Genomic DNA, 23441 nt, shown 5'->3' on the forward strand with positions numbered 1-23441 from the left:
CGGAACCCACTTCAGGACAAGGATCTGCACAACTACTAACACCTGGCAATGAACCTAACTTATTCGATAGTAACGTTACACCAGAGTCACTCAAAGATGAATGCTGGTTATTGCCAGTACATACAGTAGAATCATTGGTATCATTAGAACATTTACCATTCATGCTAACAACATTAACAGTATCATAACTGCCGCTAACGGCATTATCAACAGATGTAACAGTTCATTTAACTGAAGGAACGTTGTCGCTAGGCTTAACAGCACAATTAACGGTAAACTTAACAATTGGCCAATACTTTTTCCGATTCAAAGAGCCATCAAAAGTTCAAATGGATGTTTTACTAGATGTGTATAGTCTCAGTGAAGAAAAAGGCCAAAGGTTGAAAGGCGCAAATGAACTAAGATTTGGATCTGGGTAATAGGGTTAAATAAATCTTGGAGCTGGGTCAAAGGACTGAATAAATCTGATAAAGAATCTTGGTCAAAGACTACAGTGACTAAATTAGTTTGAGATCATTGTGCAGAGAGAGAGCAAAGGGCTCATAGTTTAGAATATACTAACTCAATAAGAACAGAAGATGAGGAAGAGATATATAAATGTTATATTCAAGGAAAAAGGAAAGAGGAATTGAGTTGAAAGAGATTCTGTGGTTTGGTTCCTCCGTCCTTTCAAACTCATGCAGTAGGTGGACCAGAAACTCTAACTTTTCTAAAAGTTGTGAGTGCATGTGTTTGTGATATGGAATAAACACCTGAAAATCTCATTCCTTTTGCCTTGCCCTGAGTAGCATCCTGCCATCACCCAGAATTATACAATAGTACAAGGACAAAATGATTGACTTCAGCACATGGCTAACCTTCTGGTGTCATTCTAAGGGGATCCAGTATCTGTCTGCCTGGGATGACATGATCAACAGGCCACAATGCTTTGCCAGAGATGGCTTGCACCTGTCAGCCTTGGGATTCCGGATACTGGCTAAGGCTCTTGCCACCCCTATAGTGCCTTTTTTAGGAAAGGTTCAAATGACAAATTCACCACTCTAGCAGGTACAAGCAAGCAAAATCTGAGGGTAATACTACTCAATGCTAGAAGTCTAAACCTCAAAATGCATTCACTTGAGGCACTCCTTAAAATGGAGAACATCAACATCTGTGCAGGTACAGAGACCTGGTTCAAGGCTCCAGAGAGCACCCCTGCATTACCAGGCTATAATTCATACCACACATTTCGGCCACCTAACCTAGACTGAAACACTAAAGGTGGAGGTGTGTCCATATTCTTTAAGGATATCCACACCCCCAGGCTAGTTGCTCAGCATAATACATCCGAGATTATTCAAGTGCAACTAACTCTGGGTGAGACTGCAATCCAAATTGTAACTTGCTACAGATCCCCCACCATGCCCCAGGATTCCCACTCCTCATTTCTTGATACACTGGAAAATATTAGGGTACAACCCAACACACTAATAATGGGGGATTTCAACTACCCCACCATTAAGTGGGAAAACTACTCATGTACAAACTCTTTTGCTCAACGTTTTTTGGAATTCATAAATTCCAACACCTTGGATCAGTTTATCCACACCCCCACCAGGGGAAGCAATATCCTAGACCTGGCCATTACCAACATGAGCGACTGATGTTCCACACCAGAGGTCAATTCCTCATTGGTCAGATCCAACCACAAGCTAATCAGCCTAGACATCCACATCCCGCCCCCACCCCCATTAGGGAAACCACCGTAAAAAATTTCTCCAAGGTCAACTTCACGCTTCTTAAGACAGAAGTGGCAAACTTCACAACACCCATGCAAACGGACAATAGAGGTACGACTGCTGAATCCTACAGAAATGCACTTTATAAGCACTTACACGAGTGCATGGATTGTGATATCCCTAACAGAACCAAGATGCTATCCTACAAAAAAAGGAAGCCAATCTGGTGGTCCCCTGCCATAAATAAGCTCTACAACAGAAGAAAGAAACTGTTGCAAAAAAGAGTAAAATCCCATGATTGGTGGAACTCCCTGGTCAGCCTCAGCAAGATGCTGAGATCCTTCGTAAAATCCTCCAAAGCTAGTTACAAAAACAAAATTGCCACTGATTCTAAAGACAACCACACAGCATTCTATAGCTATGTCAAGAATCTCAATGGCAACACTCAGATCTGCTCTGAGTTACAGCACAATGGCACTAAACAGAACCAACTGATATTGCCAACTTCGTAGTAGATAGGTTCAGTGCTAACTTTACCCCCCTCTCACTCCTGAAAGGGCACATCTATATACCGGAAGAATGCAAAGTTCCTGTAATCACGGCTGCACAGGTAGAAACCACACTTTCCAAAGCCAAGAACATAGCATCCATAGGACCTGACAACATCCCAGGCTGCATTCTACATGGACTGCAGAATGAACTGGCAACCCCACCTAAGCACCATGTTGAATAATAGCCTCACCTCAGGCTTTGTGCCACTGAATGATGCACAGTGATGGCTATCCCACTCCACAAAGGGGAGCTACCACGGACCCTAGGAACTACTGCCCCATTAGCCTAACGAGCCTGGTCTGCAAGGCCATGGAATGTATCATCATGGAAATTATAAACAAAGACATTGGTCATCTCCAAACTCTGGATCCCACCCAGTCTGGGCTTGTAAAAGGCAGATCATGACTCCTACACCTAATAGACTTCTTTGAAGCAGTCACCAAAGCTGTAGACAAGGGTAAGGTGGTTCACACAGCCTATCTAGATCTCACCAAGGCTTTTGACACCATCCCCCCACTCTGGAATTATAGATAAACTCACTAAACTAGGTATAAATCCCTATGTAACAAGATGGGTTGCCAACTGGCTCACTGACAGAACCCACACTGTGAAAGTAGCAGTCTCCAAATCTGACTTCAGAACAGTGACAAGTGGAGTATCACAGGGTTCAGTCCAGAGTCCTCTCCTGTTTGGTATCTACTTTTCTGAAGTACAGGGTAACATAGAAGGTATTTGGCTAACAAAGTTCGCAGAAGACTGCAAACTAGGAGCCATAATTGAAACTCCTAATGATGTGGACATCCTGGAAAAGGGCCTCACTGAGACAGATACCTGGCGTCAAAGACATGGCCTCAAGCTCAATGCCAAAAGGTGCATTTTCATCCCCTTTCGTAAAAGCTCTGTACCCATGAGCTACCACATAGGTGGTAGCCTACTTAACACCAAAAGTGTGATAAGAGACCTTGGGACACAGTTGGACAGTAGTCTCTCCTTTGATAATCACATTGCCACAGTAATCAGAAAATCCTTCTATGTGGCACACCTCATCACAAAAGGTTTCTCATCCAGGAAAAAAGAGGTCATTGTTCCCCTCTACTCATCACTCATTAGACCCATTATAGAGTACAACACCCCTTTTGGTATGTACCTCACAAGACTTATACAACAACTGGAAGGGCTGCAGAAATACCTCACAAAGAGGATTACTGGGCCTCAAATTGATGCCCTGCGAAGACCATCTAAAAAAACTCCAGCTTTACTCTGTTGCATATCACCTACTCAGAGGCGATCTCTGCCTAACATGCAAAGCTATGTCAAACCCAGAGCTGTTGTACATGCTCCACTTAAAGAAATCCCAATCCCCTCTGAGCTACACGCTCTATGAACCTAAACCTTGTCACCACAATAAACAGAACATGCAGGAGGGATAGATTCCTGTCCCAGAGACTTCCCATACACTGGAACAAACTACCTATCTATTTAAAACAAAGCTCATCATTAGCACTCTTCAAGAAAAATGTTGATGATTGGATGGGAAATAGAAAATTTACCCCGGGGATCACCTCTGTGGCTCTGCTCGACAGAGGCACAGGAAAATCATTTTTTTTGGGTGGCAAAAGCGAGGGTACCTTTTTGGCTAGGCTTATATAGGCCCTAGGGCCAATAGCCTAGTACCTACCTATGAACCTATGAACCTATGAAAAAGACAGATAGTGGTGGCTGTCTGTAGAGTATCTCTATGAAATGACTGTGACTCATGAGAAAGAAAAAGAAGCCTGATAAAAATTAGCTATTTAAATCAGTTTTGAGTGGCATCTGTTGTTTTTTATGCATGTTACTAGGTTTTGTCTGAATCTTAAGTTGCAGCTATTATCTGAAGTAATTTTAATAGTTTGCACTGTATCAGTTATTTCCTCTGTTACTGAATGGATAAATCAGTGTTCCCACATTTATTTGCTATGTTCTAGTCACTTTTCAGAGTTACAGCACGCAGCTAGTTTTGTAGGTGTGTGAATGATCTAGAGCTTAGACGAATTGCTGCTATACTCTGAAAACCAACACTGTTGGTTAGAGCTTTATTTGACTTTCATTGGTTCTCATTTCCTCTGTTTACTGTATGTTACACAGTGGTGTGCCAAGCTCAGTAGGGATGAAGCATGTACACCACAGATGGGAACACCTTCAGTCTTAACCTTACTTAAGATAAACAAACTCACCCAGATCCTATCAGTGAAAATCTCTTGCTACGTACTGGTACAGAACACTCTGAGTAGCAGTACAATATGCAGAACTGGGTATCTAATACCCTAGAAGTAGCTTTTAACAGCCTCAGACAGCCTTACATTTCCCAATGGAGCCCACTTCTACACAAAATAGCCCACAGTACTGTTGTGAAACATTCTCATGCTGTGCCCATCACAGTGGCATATAAACCCAAGTTAGGCATTTACTTAGACAAACATAAATAACTACACTATCCACACCATAATCAATCCTTGGGCTGTAAGTCTGTATTTCACTTAATTTTGACAACTTTCTATAAATCAAATCAAAATCAACTTTATACTGTACAATAGTGAAGGCCATCTTGCTTGATTCCTATCTGATTTCAGATTCATAGCTTTAGTTATCCTAGAGCAGTGTGCTCTAAGATAATGAACTCTTAGTAAACACAAATAACTCAACTTGAGAGGAGTACAACTATTTAAGATATATGCATGCCTCACTCTGAGACTGTGCACATTGCACTAACATATCATACACTATGCTCCTACTCCTGACACATAACTTAATGTCATGTGCTGATGCTGTAAAGAAATGTATACTTAAGCCTCCTAGACCTAAAAGAATTATATCTTAGCAAAAATCAAAAACATTGCATCACATACCTCACCTTTAATAAAGGGTCACTGTGAGACAAAGGGTCTCAGTTCTAATACACCAGACTACCTACACAAACAAGAATATTTTAGTGATCTTTGATGCCATTGTGAGACACAAACATCCCCCTACTCATTAAGCCTGACAATGACAAGGTGATAGTGAGTTGTTTTCAGGTGCCAAGATCTTAGATTTCCCATGGTCCCTTAGGAGAGGTGAGCATGACAAATATAACTATAACATGATATTTGTGTTTATGAGGTTGAATGACTTGAGATTAAACAAAAAAACCCTCAGAGGAAGATGCAGCGAGTTACTTCTGAGATCTCTGCACCTACCACAAAAGTGATCAAGTCTTTCTCGCTTGATGCCTTGAAACAAAAAAAAAAAACAACAATTACATTCCTGGGGGGGGTGCTTGATAGTCCCTACCTACTTTGCAAAGAATAGTATGCACCTCACACTCAAAGGCTTCCTCTTAAGGTTAAAGCCTTTGTTGCTTCCATATGTCATCTTGTGGGCAAAGTTCAGTTAGTAAACACTCTGGTGCAGTAAACATATCACTATCAAAACACGATCAAAGTAATGGGGCTCTGCTGAATGCCAGAAGTCCAAACAACAAGCTTCCTGAGCTTGAGGGATTCTTGTATTTCAAAGGCATCCATATATGTGCAGTCTCTTAAACTTGGTTTCTAGAAAGCATTCCTTTGTTCAGTGGCTAAAACGCTTTCATAGGTTCATAGGTAAATACTAGGCTAATAGTCTGCAGACTATTAGAAGCCTAGCCAATAACTACAAGTCAGAATTAAACCTTGTACCTTGTATCTATGAGATAAAGGCCTTAACCACTATACCGGCCCATCCCCCTTAACACACACACAGACACACAGACACACACACACACACACACACAGACACACAGACACACAGACACACAGACACACAGACACATATATATCTGGGTTCCTATCAGCATTTCGAATGTTGAAAACACCAAATGTGATTTCATCGAACTGAAATGTTCAAAATCTGAGAAGAGCAAAATGACGGGACATTGATTTCTTTCCCAGGGAAAGACATCGGTGGGCGTCATCAGAGTTTGCTATTTCCTCAAGTGTGGAGAGGTCTCGGAGCTGGTATATTTAAGTAGGGGGGTGGGGGGCACAGCCCCCCACTTCTGTTAGTGTTTAAAGTATTAAAAAAATTGTTTTTTTTTTTGCATGGAACACCGATTTCTTTCCCTAGGAAAGAAATCGATGTTCTGTCAGTTCGCTCTTTTCAGATTTCGAACATTTCAGTTCGATGAAATTGCATTTGGTGTTTTCAGCATTCAATATGCTGATATAGACCCATATATTTATTTAGATAGACAGATAGATAGAGATATAGATACAGATATATAGATAAATAGATATATATTGGTTCCACTATACAAATCAGTTTTGCATTTGTTCAATAGCTGTTCTGTTGGCCACAGTTCATAGGTTCACAGGCAAGTACTGGGCCAGCTGTTTCTGTGGGCCATTCTAAGCCAAGATAATATCCCTTTCAAAAGTAAGAATCAAAACTTGTACCTTGTGTCTGTGAAGTAAACACATTAACAAGTATGGCAACCCCCAACCATAAATGGTCTTTCACAACAGCATGCAGGTTCCATGGGCCATATTCTAGGACTATATTTCTTCCCTGTCTTTCTATTTCACAGCCTCCTGAAACCATGTAACATATTAACAAAAATCATCTAATTTATACAACACTATATTTGGTTGTTGTCATATTTCTCACTAATTCGCTACTTCTCCAGATGCATACATTATATTGGCTAGTTCACTCACAAAGGCTAACATGCCCTTTGCACATATGCATACACATTCAGGCTATTAATACTGTTAAAAGGCCAGAGTGTTTCACATAACCTCACTCTTATGACTATCCTACCAGTGTCTTTACATTTTAGATAATTCTTCTGAAAATTCATTCCAAACACAAACTCATGTTTTCAGGTTTTAAAACTGTCACATCTACTCATAGCTTCTACCTGCACTTCTCTTTTCCCCACTCTCCAGCATGACTGCAAGTGGAAAAAAAAGTGTCTGTTTCAGATTTTAATAAAGAAGAAATACTGGTAATATCAAAAACTGTACATATTTACATGGAAACGTATTACATAGCAGTCAAATCTACAAATGACATGTCCACTATCACTCATGGGAATGTCTATAGATCTCAAGTTTTCTTCCTAAGAATCTGGGACAAAGCCAAAAATAATCAGGTGCACTTATTTTGTACTGCTGACTTACAAAGTGGACAGAGTAAGAGGAAATGAATTAGCATGCCTTTTCTGAGGTAAAATACACCTGACACTGTAATGACTTGCCACTGCCTACTGAATGAAATTACCAAACTTTAAAAAAAAAAACGGCTTAAAAAAGAACAAACTTTTACTCTAAAATCAAAGACATTCTTGAAAATCATAGAGAGATGAAATTACCAACTTTTATTTTTAAAACTGAATAAAAATAAAGAAACATTTTGAGCTAAAATCAGAAATCTTCTTGAAAATCAGAGACGATTGAGAGATAAGGGAAAGACCAAATTAAGAAGAAAACTAACCAAGTATAGCACACTTTCTTGTAGTCCCCATGATACCCTATACATGGAATCCACTTTGAAAATATACCTTTAATCCAAAATTCTATGAATATAAGTCCTGTACCAACCACATGTTCAAAAAGGGAAAAGAAGTTGTGGATGGATGGATGGTGGAACAACTTCAGAGTCCCCCTCCAATAATGGTGGATGGTGTTTTTGCAAAGCAACACATCCATATATAAACATACAGACCCATATAGATTTTTGAAGCCTTACAAAGGCATAATGTATGAATATGCTATGGGGGACATTTTTTCTTTACTGCATCACAGAATGCACAGCGATCACCGTGTGGTGTTCACAAAAGGCAATCTGGTTGCATAGCTCATTTCTATTTATTTGTTTTGTTTATCATTATAATCACTGACATTAAGTAGATTTCCATTAGCAACTCTGACATGTGAACAGGGTTTTCACTAGACCCAAGAACAAGTCTGCATGGCAAGTAAAATTTATTCAGTCATCATAACTACCATCATTTAGGTCTACTATCAAAAGCCTGAAAGTTAACTTATTGTCATTCAGATGGTTGAGGGTAAAGGTTCAAAATGTGAAAATCTTGAATTGAAATTAAATCGCCTCTGGAATGTCGAGATGCAGCCTGCATTTGTGGTTTTTAAGCATTGCTGTTTACAAGTGGATCACACTATTGTGGGGATTGGGAACATTACCCTTTTCCTCAATGTAGTGCGACCTCGGAGTTAGACTACTTAATTTGTAGGGGGTGTGGAGGGTACAGAGGGGCTTGCCTCCTCTGCAGAACAGTAACAAAATGTATGATTTGTCAAGAGCTGTTTTGCAGACATTGAATGGCACAGAATATGCCGAATGTCGACTTTTGCCTTCCGAATGAATCAACATTTAGAAGAGACAGCATGACAGTTTCCAACAAACAAAAATAAGTCTTTCATGATGTTGATAGTAAACCCATCATTTAAATAGTGGAGCATTGCTCCTCCATAAACAAAATAGCTGATCTAGTTGAGTTGCCAATGCACTATTAATCTTAAACTGTTTCTGCTGTTTCTTTCAATTAACATTTAAAAGTTGATACTCAACTGGTCCTTTGTTTATCAAGGTTAGATCAACATCAGGTCCCTCTAATACAAATATGAGTAATGCTGCTTGATTCAACAATTTTCATCAGCCTCCCCTGGACCTGGGTAGAGATACAAAACAAGTAAAAATTTCCAGGTGATCTCATTTACACAGTAACACTCCATAAAAGTATGCAAAAAACAGCAAACTCTACCTTTCTATTATATATATATATATATATATATATATATATATATATATATATATATATATATATAGTTCCTCTTCAAAACATCTAAAACCCATAACATCTAAAACCATCGAATTTCATAACATCTAAAATGTGCATCACAACATTGAACACTACAAATCACATGAAAATAACATCCCCTCCACATATAATGACACCAATCTAACAAATGCACTTTTTTCTACCTTCTGCCCCCCACACCCCCTGTAAATTAAATATACCAACTCCAAGATCGGACTACAGTGGGAAAAAAATAATTTCCTAACCCCACTGTATCACGTTCACCATAAAGAATGTACACATAATGTCTATATCACTTAACTGTGTGGCCTAAAAAACACATACAGAGTGGCAAAATAAACACTATATAAATAGTATAAATTATTACACTATATAAATAATAACTATAGAAATAAAAACTACAATATCTCATAGTCGTACCACAAGAATAACAGAATAAACTATGACATTTACATGTTTGATGATGTACTATTACATATTATACATTTTAGATGTTATGAAATTTGATGCTATGGGTTTTAGATGGTATGGATTTTAGATGTTATGGTCTCGATGTTTTGATTTTAGATGTTATGAGTTTTAGATGTTTTGAAGGGGAACTCTATATATAGAAATATATATATATATATATATATATATATATATATATATATATATATATATATATATATGTGTGTGTGTGTGTGTATATATATATATATATATATATATATATATATATATATATACATATATATATATATATATATATATATATATACACACACACACACACACACACACACACACACACACACACACACACGCGCACACACACACACACACACACACACACACACACACACACACACACACACACACACACACACACACACACACACACACACACATATCTTTCAACTTATGTGCATCAAAATTCTAGATAAAGACAACAATGGTTACACAAAAGCCCAAAATCAGAGACAATTTTTAAATGTTACTTTAATTCACTTAAAAGTTAATAGAATAGGTTTTGCATGAACATAGATTTTATGAACAATAATATTTATAAAACTGTAATGTCAGGCATTATTGGCTCACTGAAATATTGAACAATTACAGGAAAATCAATAGCTTTTATGAGAGACAGAGCAAAAAAAATGAGACAAAATCAAGGGCATGCTGCAAAATTAGACAGCTGAGAAGTAAGCACAGGGATGTTGTCAACCATAGCTCTCAGTCTTCCAGCTCCAGACTGTGGAACACAACATCTTATAATATGGAACAAATGGGAAAATGTGGAACACTTACTAGCAACTTTATGGTTAAAATATGTTACTTTGTACTGTGAAAAGTTCCTTTCATGTATTAATATTCAATATGGAACTCAGAGGAACCTGGGCATTTTAAGACTCAAAATGAGGAACATTCCTCATAATGAGATGCATTTGAGAGGTATGTTGTCAAGATTTCTTGAACTGTACACTAACTTCCATCCTTTTGCATCCCCCACCCGAAGTAGTGCAAAACTGTCAATTTTTAACAGTGTGTCACATAGAAGGATTTAAAAAACAGAAACCATTAATTGCTAAGTAGTACAGTAACAACTCTTAAACCTCTCAACATCATAGATCTTAAAGGTACACAGATAGAAACTTCCATGTCCTTTAAAAACGTAGGTTTATGGATGGAACACTTCCATAACTACATTGAATGTCCAATGTTATAAATTCAAATTCATAGCCTTACTAAGCATTCTATGATTTTGCCACCATCAAAGCTTGAATGAAACACCCTTTCACCCAGCAATTTATCCAAACCTGTAGTGAGTTATACATGCACACAGACCCATCATACTGTATTACAAGTCTTATAATTAACCTATAAATTGGTAACAATCCATCTCTATTCATGCTCGCAGTTGTTCTTGGTAAGGTTTGTTATTTCAAGGTAACATCCTCTAATTACTGTATATCCATTAAGTGAGACTCAAAATGTAAATCAATATCAAGCTTTATTCCTAAATCCTTAATACTGCTCATCTCCTTAATTATAAAATTGTTCATGTCATATGATGTATAATGCATGTCTTTTTTTAAACTGAACGCAATATTTTTAGTTGTGGCCCATAAAAAATGATGCATCCAAATACTGTAGCAATCTGTTCTGGTCCCCCAATTCTGTAATTAATGAGTCTACTTTGGCATCATCAGCATATTTACATATCCATAACCCAATATGAGTGAGAAAGGATGCCATAAAAAAGCCACATATGACAGGCCCCAAATGGATCCTTGAGGAACACCAGAGTGAATTGATTTCATTACAGAGACAGTATTTTCTAATCTTACTCATCATGTTCGATGAGTTAACCAATTCTTCACCCACCTTATAACATGATTCAAGTTATACTTAACATAACAGAAATTAGTTGATGGTGGGAAATAGTATTGAATGCCTTTGCCATGTCCAAATGAATAGCATCCACTGGTATCCCTTCATCCAAGGATTTTCAAAGTGGTTGATAAAAATACAGTAAGTTTGTCAGACATGATCTCCCCTGAGTAAATCCATGCCAGTGAGATTTCATACCCTATGAGAACTCTGGTGGCATTTCCATATTCTTTAGAAACTATATCACCTATCACCTGTAGATAGATTCCCAGTGACATACAAATTAAACTTATCAAACTCCAAATCACAGTAACCAAAATCAAGTATCACTCTATCATTTGTTAGACGACACTTTCTTTGACAAAGGAAGTTCATGTCAGTTTTTTTAAACTTTCATGGATAAACTCTTTATGAATAGGAAAGTCAAGATCCGTGGATATTTAAGCTACCCCTCAATTGACTAGAGTACCTATACCTGCAATGCATGATATGCTCAGAAGTTTTGAGATTTAATAAATTAAAACTGAGTGGATTAGGTTCTAACTAGTCCAGTTAGAAGACAAAATATTTAAGAGCTGCTACTTCCAAATGTAGTGTCATTGTGCAAAACTTGACTACTAATTACTTCTCTACTTAAGTCAGATCATAAGCTATTAAACTTTTCTCTCAAGCTATTTAAATCCACTGAAACCAGTATGTCAGAATTCAAAGAAGTAATGCACAGAAGTCTCCTCATATTTTATGATGAAGTCGCAAAATCCATTTTAGCAGTATCACCCCTAACATCACTTCAGCAGACAGATTTGCAAATGAGTTTTACACACACGTGTGTGCATGCGTGCACACACACACACCACACACACATACACACACACACACACACACACACACACACACACACACACACACACACGTGTGTGTGTGTGTGTGTGTAATTAGCAGTCACATCTGGATCCAAATATGAGAACTTTAAAAGAAAACATCCCTGGAGGTCCACTTACATAAATAAAATCTATAATAAAATGAAACAGAAGCTAATTAGAGTATATTGCAGATCTAAAAACTATTTCAAGGAAAATATTAGCAAATCAGTTAAGGATTTCATTGAGTAAAAACTTTAACAAGATCTAATAGGGCAACCTATGAATCTGAAGCAAAATACAACCACAAACCTGTCTTTAGTTATGTTATAAAACTAAGAAATAACACTCAACAAGGCTCATAACTTATATCACATGATACAACCTTCTCAGACCCATTGGGCATTGACAATACTCTAGCAAATACATTTTGAGAAAACTTTACTTCTGTGATGATTATCTAAAGCTCTGTGATCCCCATGTCTTTCACTTACCTCTCATTATCACTAAAGAACATGTACAGAAAGTGCTGATCAAGGCCAGGAACTTTTCATTCATGGAACCTGAGATCATAAAGGACTATAATATAAATAGGGCTAAATGTCTCCATAAGCTATTTAATCTGAAGCTAACTACAAGCTTGGTTCTAGAAATATGGTGTGTAGCACTCGTGAAGGAGGTTCAGCTAATAACCCCTGAAATTATAGGCCTATCCACCTGACAAGTCTGATTTGTAATGTCATGGACCATATAACAGACTTGATAAACCTTGACATTAAAAACTTCATCAGGCTAGATCCACTTCAATTAAGCTTTGTAAATGGTAGATTATGTCTAATAATCTTCTTGGAAAGATTAATACTATCTCTTGACAGTGATCATACTGTACAGACAGTTTACCTTCATTTGCCACCATTCCCCATGCTAGCATAATTAATAAACTAAATGACTTACAAGCAGATCCCTATGTGGCGAGATGGATAGCAAATTACCTAAAAGACTGAATCCACATGGTGAGGGTTCAGGAGCAGCATCAGAAAACATTTAAGTGACTGGTGGTGATCAGCAGGGCTCAGTGTGAGACCACTTTTGTTTGTTTGGTATTTATTTCACTGACCTACAGACTAAAAATCAAGACCTAGTGACAACATCTGGATATAACTGCAAGCTAGGCATTGTATTTCACCACACATATCAAAAAGCTAGTAAAATCTCAGAGGTTCTGACCAAGAGAATCACAGATTTAAAACCCCTATGCTAACAGCAAATACTTAGCTATACTGTCCATCTTTCCTGTGTCTTACAAGATCCTCATAGAAGGCTTAGATCTAGTCTTTCAAGAAATCAGGAACCCAGTACTCAAGAATCTCTAGTACTTTCCAAATTCAAACAGTCCCACTAGTATCAGAACAAAAGGTCTAAACTTGCTTTAGCAGATCAATAAAACAAGGTTGAGAAACAGATTAATTTCTGAGCATCTCTGCCACCTATGGAATATTCTTTCTGCAGATCAAGCAGTGTGATATACTATCTTCATTCAAATGAGACATGCATACTTGACCCCAAGCTTTAATGGGAGTGGTACAGTCTAGGGAGATAAGACACAAGGTGTAATGGTCCCAAGATTCAGCACCCTTGAACTTCCTATGAGTCTGAAAAAACAGAAAGAAACACAACTCTAAGGAGTTAAGACAGGGAGGTAATTATACAAGTAGGCAAATGGCCAGCATCCCTCGGAGAAGGCAACCATTTTTGTGGGTTACCTATTATTGACAAAGAGCTAGATTAAAAGGTAGTTTGTATCTGTGTTTATGGGAGAAGTGGCTAGGAACTCCACATTACATAGGAATACCAATGTAAACAATGCAGACATAACTGACCTTCATATCAGCCATATCAATTTTAATGAGGACAATGCAGTAAGTAGAACTAGGAAGAATGTAGCAAGAGTAGAACGGGGAAACAGAGAAACAATTAATCCCACTTCATACATTGAAGGAGTACATACATATACACAATACACTGAAAGAAGAAACAGTCTGCATGGGATGTTAACCAAGGAATTAACAGCAGGTACTGAGACATATTAGGTAAACTATCTTTCAAAATATTTGTAATTGAGTCATCCAAAACTTATATTTTGAGTGGCCATTTAAGAATGGGTAAAATAAAGGCTATGGTTTTAGATGAATTTTACTGACTAAGTATTAAAAGGAACATAGAAAATATGCAACTTGTTCAAAATGTCAATGGTTAGCACCCAACCCAAGGATTAACAACACTTTAATAACATTTTCAGTCATGGAAATTTAATTTGAAAGAATAGCAGTGGACACTATAGGGTTTCTTTTAAAAATTATTAAGGGTCATCAGAATATTTTAATAGTTGATTATGCTACAAAAATCTTATAGCAAGACACATTAACAATTAATGAATATTCCACATCAAAATATACAGTATATTTTTTCTAGTGTATTAATTCCCTGATAATTACCAAGGCACCCCATTCATGTGCAGGATAATGCATGAACATTTGTAATTTTTAAATGTCTACCAACATCAGTAGGGTGGGGTAGTTGAACACTTAATAAAACTTTTAATGGCTATTACAAAAGACTTTAGGCATTATTAGCAAAAAAAAAAAAAAAAACATTCCATGTCTTTGATTTTATTTATTTATTTTTATTTTACATTTGTTAACCGGGCAAGTCCAACTGGATACATGTCCATTTTCAGTGGAGGCCTGGGGAGAAAAGCTCCAAATATACATAAACAAGTGTAATTACAGTGAAATTCTTATTTTGTATTATAACAACAAAGATATATGCTTAATGCTAGATACACACAATTACATGCTTTTGTAAAGCAGAGATTAGCTAGGTTCTCATATATTGTTTCTGTTTGACTTGGGTTAGTCAGGGTTTGTGCATGGACAAAGCCAGTGTGTTTTTAGGTGTTTCTTTATAGGTTCATAGGTTGGTAATAGGCTATTGGCCCTAGGGCCTATACAAGCCTAGCCATAGCAATTCCCTGGCTATTTCTTCCCACACTAATCACTTCCCTAGACCCCTGTCTAGCAGGGTGACTGACGTGATTCCAGGAGTGAATTTCCTTTCTCCTATCCTATCATCAAGGTTCCTTTTGAAGAGGGGCAAAGAGGCACTCTGCTTGACATGTATGGGCAGTCTATTCCAGAGTCTGGGGAGTGTCTGGGTCAGGAACCTATCCTTCCAGCATGTTTTGTTTATTGTGATGACAAGGTTTAGATCCCTGGAGCGTGTGGCTCTGAGGGATTGGGATTTCTTTAAGTGTAGCATGTCCAACAGCTCTGGGTTTGACATGGCCTTGTATGTTAAGCAGACATCGCTTCAGAGTAGACGATATGTGACAGTGTATAGCTGGAGTTTTTTTAAAGCGGTCAGCATAGGGCATCTGCTTTAGGCCTGAGATTCTTTTAGTGAGGAATTTCTGTGGCCTTGCCAGTTGTTGCAGATGTCTTGACAGGTACGTACCAAATGGGGTGTTGTATTCTATAATGGGTCTAATGAGGGATGAGTACAGTGGGACAATGACCTCCTTTTTTCTGGATGAAAAGCCCTTAGTGATTAGGTGTGCCACATAGAAGGAATTCCTGACTGTTGTGGTGATGTGGTTATTGAAGGTGAGACCACTGTCCACCTATGTACCTAAGTCTCTTATCACACTTTCGGTGCTTAGTGTGCTGCCACCTATGTGGTAATTCACGGATACATGTTTTTTCCCCAAAGGGTATAACTATACATTTCTTGGCATTGAGCTTGAGCCCATGGCTCTGACACCAAGCATCTGTTTCTGTAAGGCCATTTTGTAGAGTATCCACATCATTTGAGGATTCAGTAATGGCTCCCAGTTTGCAGTCATCTGCGAACTTTGTTAGCCAGAGGCCCTTAGTGTTGGCCTGTACTTCAGAGAAGTACATGCCAAACAAGAGCGCTCTCAGGACTGAACCCTGAGGTACTGCACTTGTCACTTGTCTGGAGCTGGATTTGGAGTCAGCTACTTTTACAGTGTGGGTTCTGTCAGTAAGCCAGTTGGCAACTCATCGAGTGATGTAGGGATTAATGCCTAGCTTAGTAAGTTTATCTATGATTCCAGAGTGGGGGATGGTGTAAAGGCCTTGGCAAGGTCCAGATAGGCTGTGTGCACTGTCTTACCCTCATCCATGGCTCTGGAGACTGATTTGAAGAAGTCAATCAGGTTCAGGAGACAAGATCGACCCTTCACGAACCCAAACTGGGTGGGGTCCAGTGTTTTAAGGTTGCCAATGTTTTTGTTTATAAGTTCCATGATAATACATTCCATGGCCTTGCAGATCAGGCTCATTAGACTGATGGGGCAGTAGTTCCCAGGATCCAAGGTGCATCCCCCCTTGTGGAGTGGGATAACTGTAGCTGTGCACCACTCAGTGGGCACAAAGCCAGAGGTGAGGGTATGATTAAACATGACACTTAGGTGAGGTGCCAGTTCATTTTGTAGTTCATGTAGTACACAGCCTCGGATGTCATCTGGTCCCATGGATGCTGTATTCCTAGCTTTGGAGAGTGTGTTTTTTACTTGTGTGGCCATTATTACTGGAATTTGGCATTCTTCCGGTATTGAGATGGGCCATTTAGGGGGTGACAGGGGGGTGAAGTTGGCACTGAATCGATCTGCTAGAATACTGGCAATATCCTTGGGATCAGTATATTTAATGCTATTCTGTTGTAGCTCAGAACAGATCTGAGAATTGCCATTTAGATTCTTGACATAGTTAAAGAATGCCTTGTGATTGTCTTTGGAATCTTTGGCAATTTTATTTTTGTAAGCAGCTTTGGAGGATTTTATGAGGGATCTCAGCTTCTTACTGAGGCTGGTAAGGGAGTTTTTTGCATCTTGGGATTTTCCTCTTTTCTGCAACAGTTTCTTCCTTTTGTTGTAAAGTTTGTTTATGGCAGGGGACCACCAGATTAGCTTTCTTTTTTTGGAGGAGAGCATCTTGGTTCTATTTGTGATGGCACGATTCATGCATGAGTAGATGTGCTCGTACAGTGCCTTAGTGTAGGACTCAGCAGTCGAACTTTCAGTTCCCATCTGCATGGGTGTCATGAAGTTTGTAACTTCTGACTTGAGTAGCATGAAGTTGGCTTTGTAGAAGTTTTTTATGGAGGTTTCCTTACTGGGGGGGGGGGGTGGTATGTGGATCTTAAGGGTGATTAGCTCATGGTCTGACCTGAGCAATGAGGGGGCGACCATAGGTGTGGAGCATCGATTTCCCAAGTTGGTAATGACCAGGTCTAGGATATTGGAGCCCCCTGGTGGGACTATGGATTAGTTGATCCAGGGCATTGGAATTTATGAATTCCAAGAACCGTTGGGCAAAGGTGTTGGTACACGAGTAGTTTTCCCAATTAATGGCAGGGTAGTTGAAATCACCCACTAATAGGGTGTTTGGCTGTATATCAATATTTTCCAGTATGTTTAGAAAGGTGTAGTGAGCATCTTGGTGCATGGTGGGGGATCTGTAGCAAGCTACAGTTTGGATTGCAGTCTTTCCTAGTGTTAGTTGCACCTGGAGAATTTCAGATGCATTGTGTTGGGCAACTAACCTGGTGGTGTGAATATCCTTGGTGAATATGGACACTCCTCCACCTTTAGTGTTTTGATCCTGGTTTGGTGGTTGAAAAGTGTGGTAAGAGTTGTAGCCTGGTACTGAAGATGTGCTCTCTGGAGCCTTGAACCAGGTCTCAGTTACTGCACAGATATCGATGATCTCCATTTTTAGGAGTGCCTCGAGAGAGTGCATTTTGAGGTTTAGACTTCTAGCATTGAGTAGCATTACCTTCAGATGTTGCATGCTTGTACCTGTTACAGTGTTGGTTTTGTCCTTTGAACTTTGCCTAAAAAAGGGGGATAGTTTAGTTTAGGAATATTTTGAATTGGGGTAGGGAGGACAGAGTAGTAAGTTCAGTAGGAAGTAAGTTCCAGTTTTTGCCAGCAGAGATGGAGAACAGTGAGTCTCCAGCTGTGTTGTGAGCTCTAGTAGTTTGTACTAGCAATCTGTTGGAAGAGCGGACGGATTTTAGGTTATTGTAGGAAGTGATAATATTTTTCAGTATGGGTGTATTGTCTGGTTGGAAGATAATTTTGTGAACAACTATAAGTTGGTTATACTGAAGTTGATAGGGTAGTTTTAGCCAGTCCAGGGATTTAAAGTTTAGGCAGTGATGGGTTCTATAAGCTGAACCTGTAGCAAATATGGCTATATTATTGTAGCAGCTAGTAGGTTTATTGAGGTTTGCTGTAAGGCATGTCTACCAACCTCAAATGGAAATGCAACATTTGAAGTGATATATGGGAGATACTCCAGGACTTGTGGAAATATAGAAAAACTAGGAGGAAGCTAAAAGCCCTTTCAAAAATGCACTAGAGTTTTTCAGAGACAAGCAGAAGAGGTTAAGAACTATAGTGCATATAGTCAAGAAGCATAAAGTAATAACCCAGGGAAAGAACCCAAAGTGCATATAATGCCAGGATATAAAAAGCATGTTATAGTTCATACTGAGGAAAGATAAATTTGAAACAGTCTTGAGTACTAGTAACACAAATCGTTTAAGAAAGACGTAAAGAATATTCCCAATGTTTGGTGCATAGAGGAATCTCAGATTGAGTTAGATAGTCACATTGTACTAGTATCAAAACATGATGGGTCTATAAAGGCTTTTAACAACTTTAGGTTCATTGGTCCATAGGTAAGTACTAGCAAGCTGCCCTTGAAGACCATTTTAAGCCTAGCCAATTTTCCTTTTGGTGTTAAAAATAACCTATCCCATTTGTTTATAGAATATCCTTACCTAGCCCATGGTTGATAATTATACATTACCCGTAATGAGAATAACCGCGATCATACTATAGATAATTTGAGGGGGCTAATACATGGAATAAAGCAGATAGGAAATGTCTTTGCCCATTAGTAGTACGGGGGGAGTCCTGGGGTAAATTTTCTGTTTCTCATCCGTATTAATATGCTGTGCATGAATAAAGACAAGGATGAACTTTCTTTTATACAGATTTCGGGGATTTGCCCTACCTTTATTCCTATGGGTTACACCTGCATCTATGCAGCTGTTTACATGATGGTATTGAAAGGTGGTGCACATGTGTGGATATTCAGTGGAATTAACTGGATTTGATTGGGGATTTGAAGTTAACCAATGTATCACTTAGGAGTCAGTAGTTTGTCTTAAAGAAATTTTAAAAGGTACCTTGGGTGGTGGGAATTTCTGTTTTGAGATTTATTTCAAAGGAGTCAGATTTATGATCAGACCTAACAAGCAAGGCATAGGGGAAGATATTTTCATATTAGTAAGGACAAGATCCAAGATGTTATTTCTCCTAGTGGGTACTCTGATAACTTGTTCCAGGGTATTTGCATAGACAAAGTCCAGGAATCTTTGTGCTTGAGCTCTAGTGGTTTCCCCAATTTATAGTTAGATAGCTTAAATCATCTAAGAAAATGGTACTGAGTTTAATACTAAGTGATTCCAGTTCCTGTAGACAAAATTTGAAAAACTTGAGTGAATGGACTGCCATAAAAATTTGCCAAGGTTAGGATTCTGAACAACTTGGATCTAACCAAGCACCACTGGAAAATTCCATTAGAGCCAGACCCTAAAGCAAATTGTCATTTTCCATACCATATGGAGTCAAACATTACAGATCTCTGCCGTACAGTTGCTTGTAAGCATCTTCTACATTCTGCTGATGGGCAAGATTTTCTGACCCCACGTGAGATACACCTGGATGATGTAATAACATTTTTTGAACATTAGATATCATTTCCTTGCAGTTTAAATTGTTTTAGATAATTGCATCCTGCTAGTCATGGAAGCTGCATGGCATTTGGTAACATAATACATTAAGGGATAGTGGAACTCCATATCAAACAAAACTGAGACAGTGCAATGGTGGTGCATATCAAATGTTAGAATTAATTCTTTGGCAAAAATGTTAGGAAGGATTTTGTCATGTACAGTTATTTTGAACATTATGCTGATAATACCTCTGTACAAGTTAAAACACGAAATAACTTTTTCGCTGACTCAAAATATATTTAGGCAGATGATGCTATACAGTTGTACAACTGAAACTAAGGCAGATATTACTTAGTTTGTTAACCATATCAACAGGTAGTGTGGACAGTGCTCTGCTTAAAAAGTGCAGAGCTGGAAGGCAAGAAAGTTCAGGATAGTAATCAACCTTGAGTTGTCATAAGTTAGAAAAGGAAAGTTTATTTGAATTAAGTGGAATTATTTACTTAACTCAGAAACATAACCAAAAGCGAAGAAATGGGGAACAACGAAGTATTAAAGCAAAAAAGGCTGAGACTCAGACAAATAACCATTTATTTATAAAGCTTTAGAGAGATTCTCCCCACCTTCCTCAGACAAAATGTTACAAACATGAAAAGCCATTCAACATGTTAAATATTACAATTAATTATGACATCACAACTATTTCAAATATATTTAACTTCAAACCTAACATTTATTTAAAACTAGCAACCCTTATATGAATAAAATGTACAAAACATTCACTTTTGTTTGCTTGCTTGCTTGCTGTCTACTATTGGCTTGTATTATACACAACTGAATTCTATTTTGTACATTTTATTTATATAAAGGTTGCTAGTTTTAAATGAATGTTAGGTTTGAAGTTAAATATATTTTAATTGCTTGGAAATAGTTGTGATGTCATAATTAATTGTAATATTTAACATGTTGAATTTGTCTGAGGAAGGTGGGGAGAATCTCTCTGCCGTGCTTATAAATAAATGGTTATTTGTCTTGTTTGTTTTCTTGGTTTATAACTCAGAAACATAGAAGTGTCTATTTAATGTAAGAATATATATATATATATATATATATATGTGTGTGTGTGTGTGTGTGTGTGTGTGTGTGTGTGTGTGTGTGTGTGTGTGATGAGGAAAGAAAGACAGTTTATTATAGAATAAAACTTTATTGCTTGGTCATGATGAGAAGATAAAAAGTAAGAAACATTTTGGAAACTACATACAGCACATCTGCATAGCTTGACATATAACAAACTGATAAATCCTTGTACATTTCTGTGTATAAAAATACCAATAGTTTTCATTGTTTAGATTCATTTTTTAGATGAGTTTCAATATACTTTTGTATCTTTTTGTGAAAAATCTGATTTCTGCAATGTGCCTTGATGTCCAGAATGCCTGCTTTCATATCAACACAGGTGAGTCAGCTAAAACCAGGACTTGCAAAAGGAATGCATTTTCCAGCTGAGATCCACATGACTGTAGGACCAGGCAGAGAAAATAACCACACCCCCTTCAGATGACTGCATTTCCAGCCAAAGGAACCAAATGACATAATGACAACCTCCAGATGACTATTTGTCCTGACAGAGGAACCAGATGATAGTGTCACCACCTCCAGATGATTTCATGTCCAGCCAGAGGAACCAGATCATTGCATGACCAGGAGGATGATTATTATGTTACAGCAGGAAAGATCTAAGATGGATCTAATCAAGTGACATCTAAATCCACCAAGTTATTGAATGTGAACCTTGAGTATGCCCACATAAATCAATAGAGATGACAGGGTCTTATTGAAAGATGACTCTGAACAACTGAATTTTGCTTATGACATTGTATTGTTTGCAGGAAGGTTTACAGGAAGGAGAGACTGTAACAAAAAAAAGGTGGCACTTCAGTGTTCATCACTCTTTCAGAAAAGACAAATTGTAAGCTTGCTTGTTTATATTAGACAATAACACATGAACCTGAGTTACAAGACTGGAACAACTTGAACAACCCGGTCGAAATAACATGGAGTGACAAATGGCCAAGCAAAATAAAAATTGAGCAACAAACCAAAATTTGGAACTTTCCTTCTTTTATTAATTGAAACTTCTTCAGAAAATGAATGAAAGTGCTAAATTTTGATTTGTTGCACATTTTTTAATTTTGTTGTGCAGTTGTCTCTCCGTGTTATTTTCACCACTTTGCTTGTTTATATTGTTGCGTATTTGCAGTGCAGTCATACTTCTCAGATTTTTCCTGAATGTCCAGATTATTATCTCATATATTTAATTTTTTTTGGTTTGTAAAATACATGATTTTCTGGCAAAACAGTGAGGATAGAAGTCACTAAATAATGACAAACATTTGAGATTCAGACTTCAGATATTACAGAAAATACATACTAATTCAAAACCTGTTACTGTACTAACTTTTGAAATTTCCAAGAGCAATATTTAAGATCTGTCCCTGATTTTGGGCATTTACTCCACAATTATTTTGTTTTTTGTGCAGATTTTTTATACTTGGAGGTTGAAAGATATGAATGTAATGCATCAAAAAACTATCTTAGAAGTTTAAAGGGGATCACCCTGATATTTAGAGTATTAATGTTTTTCAAATGTGGAATGTATTTATCAAACGTGTTTAAAATGTTCAAGGCATAGTTAAGCATACTTAAGGGATTAGTGAAGTTAAAGCTAATTGCATGGCCAAATGTATCTATTCTTATAATGAACATATGCATGAGTTACAAGATTTTCTCATGCACCTAACACAGAACATGGCACACATTTTGCAGAATCAGCACTTAACACGTGAACTAGTAATGTTGTGTTTCCCATCTCACTTGAAACACAAAATTTCCTAAAGTATACAGAAACAGCACTCAAGGCCATATATTCCATGAATACAGTGCGACAACTGAAGGCAGACTTAATAACACTAAGATCATGGATAAAATATGCTATCATAGAAGGATGTTTGAAAACTGTAAATGATCATGATAAGAACTTTCAAAAACTTAAAGTGTTGACTATACAAATGAAAAGAGCATTTAAAGGGATTGTAACAGATGTAAACCTATTTGAAAAGGAACATGTTTAAAAAGAGGGAAAAAAACTAGTGTTGTAAAAGACTCTGTGGATGAACCTACCTCTGGTTTTATCCAGACTCCTTTGACCACCTCCTTCCTAGTAGTCAGGAATGCTAAGTTGTTTACAATAATTCACTCACAGAACAG

Source organism: Protopterus annectens, chromosome 5.part1 (genome assembly GCF_019279795.1).
Source record: "Protopterus annectens isolate FY-2018-M chromosome 5.part1, PAN1.0, whole genome shotgun sequence".
Lineage (NCBI taxonomy): Eukaryota > Metazoa > Chordata > Ceratodontiformes > Protopteridae > Protopterus > Protopterus annectens.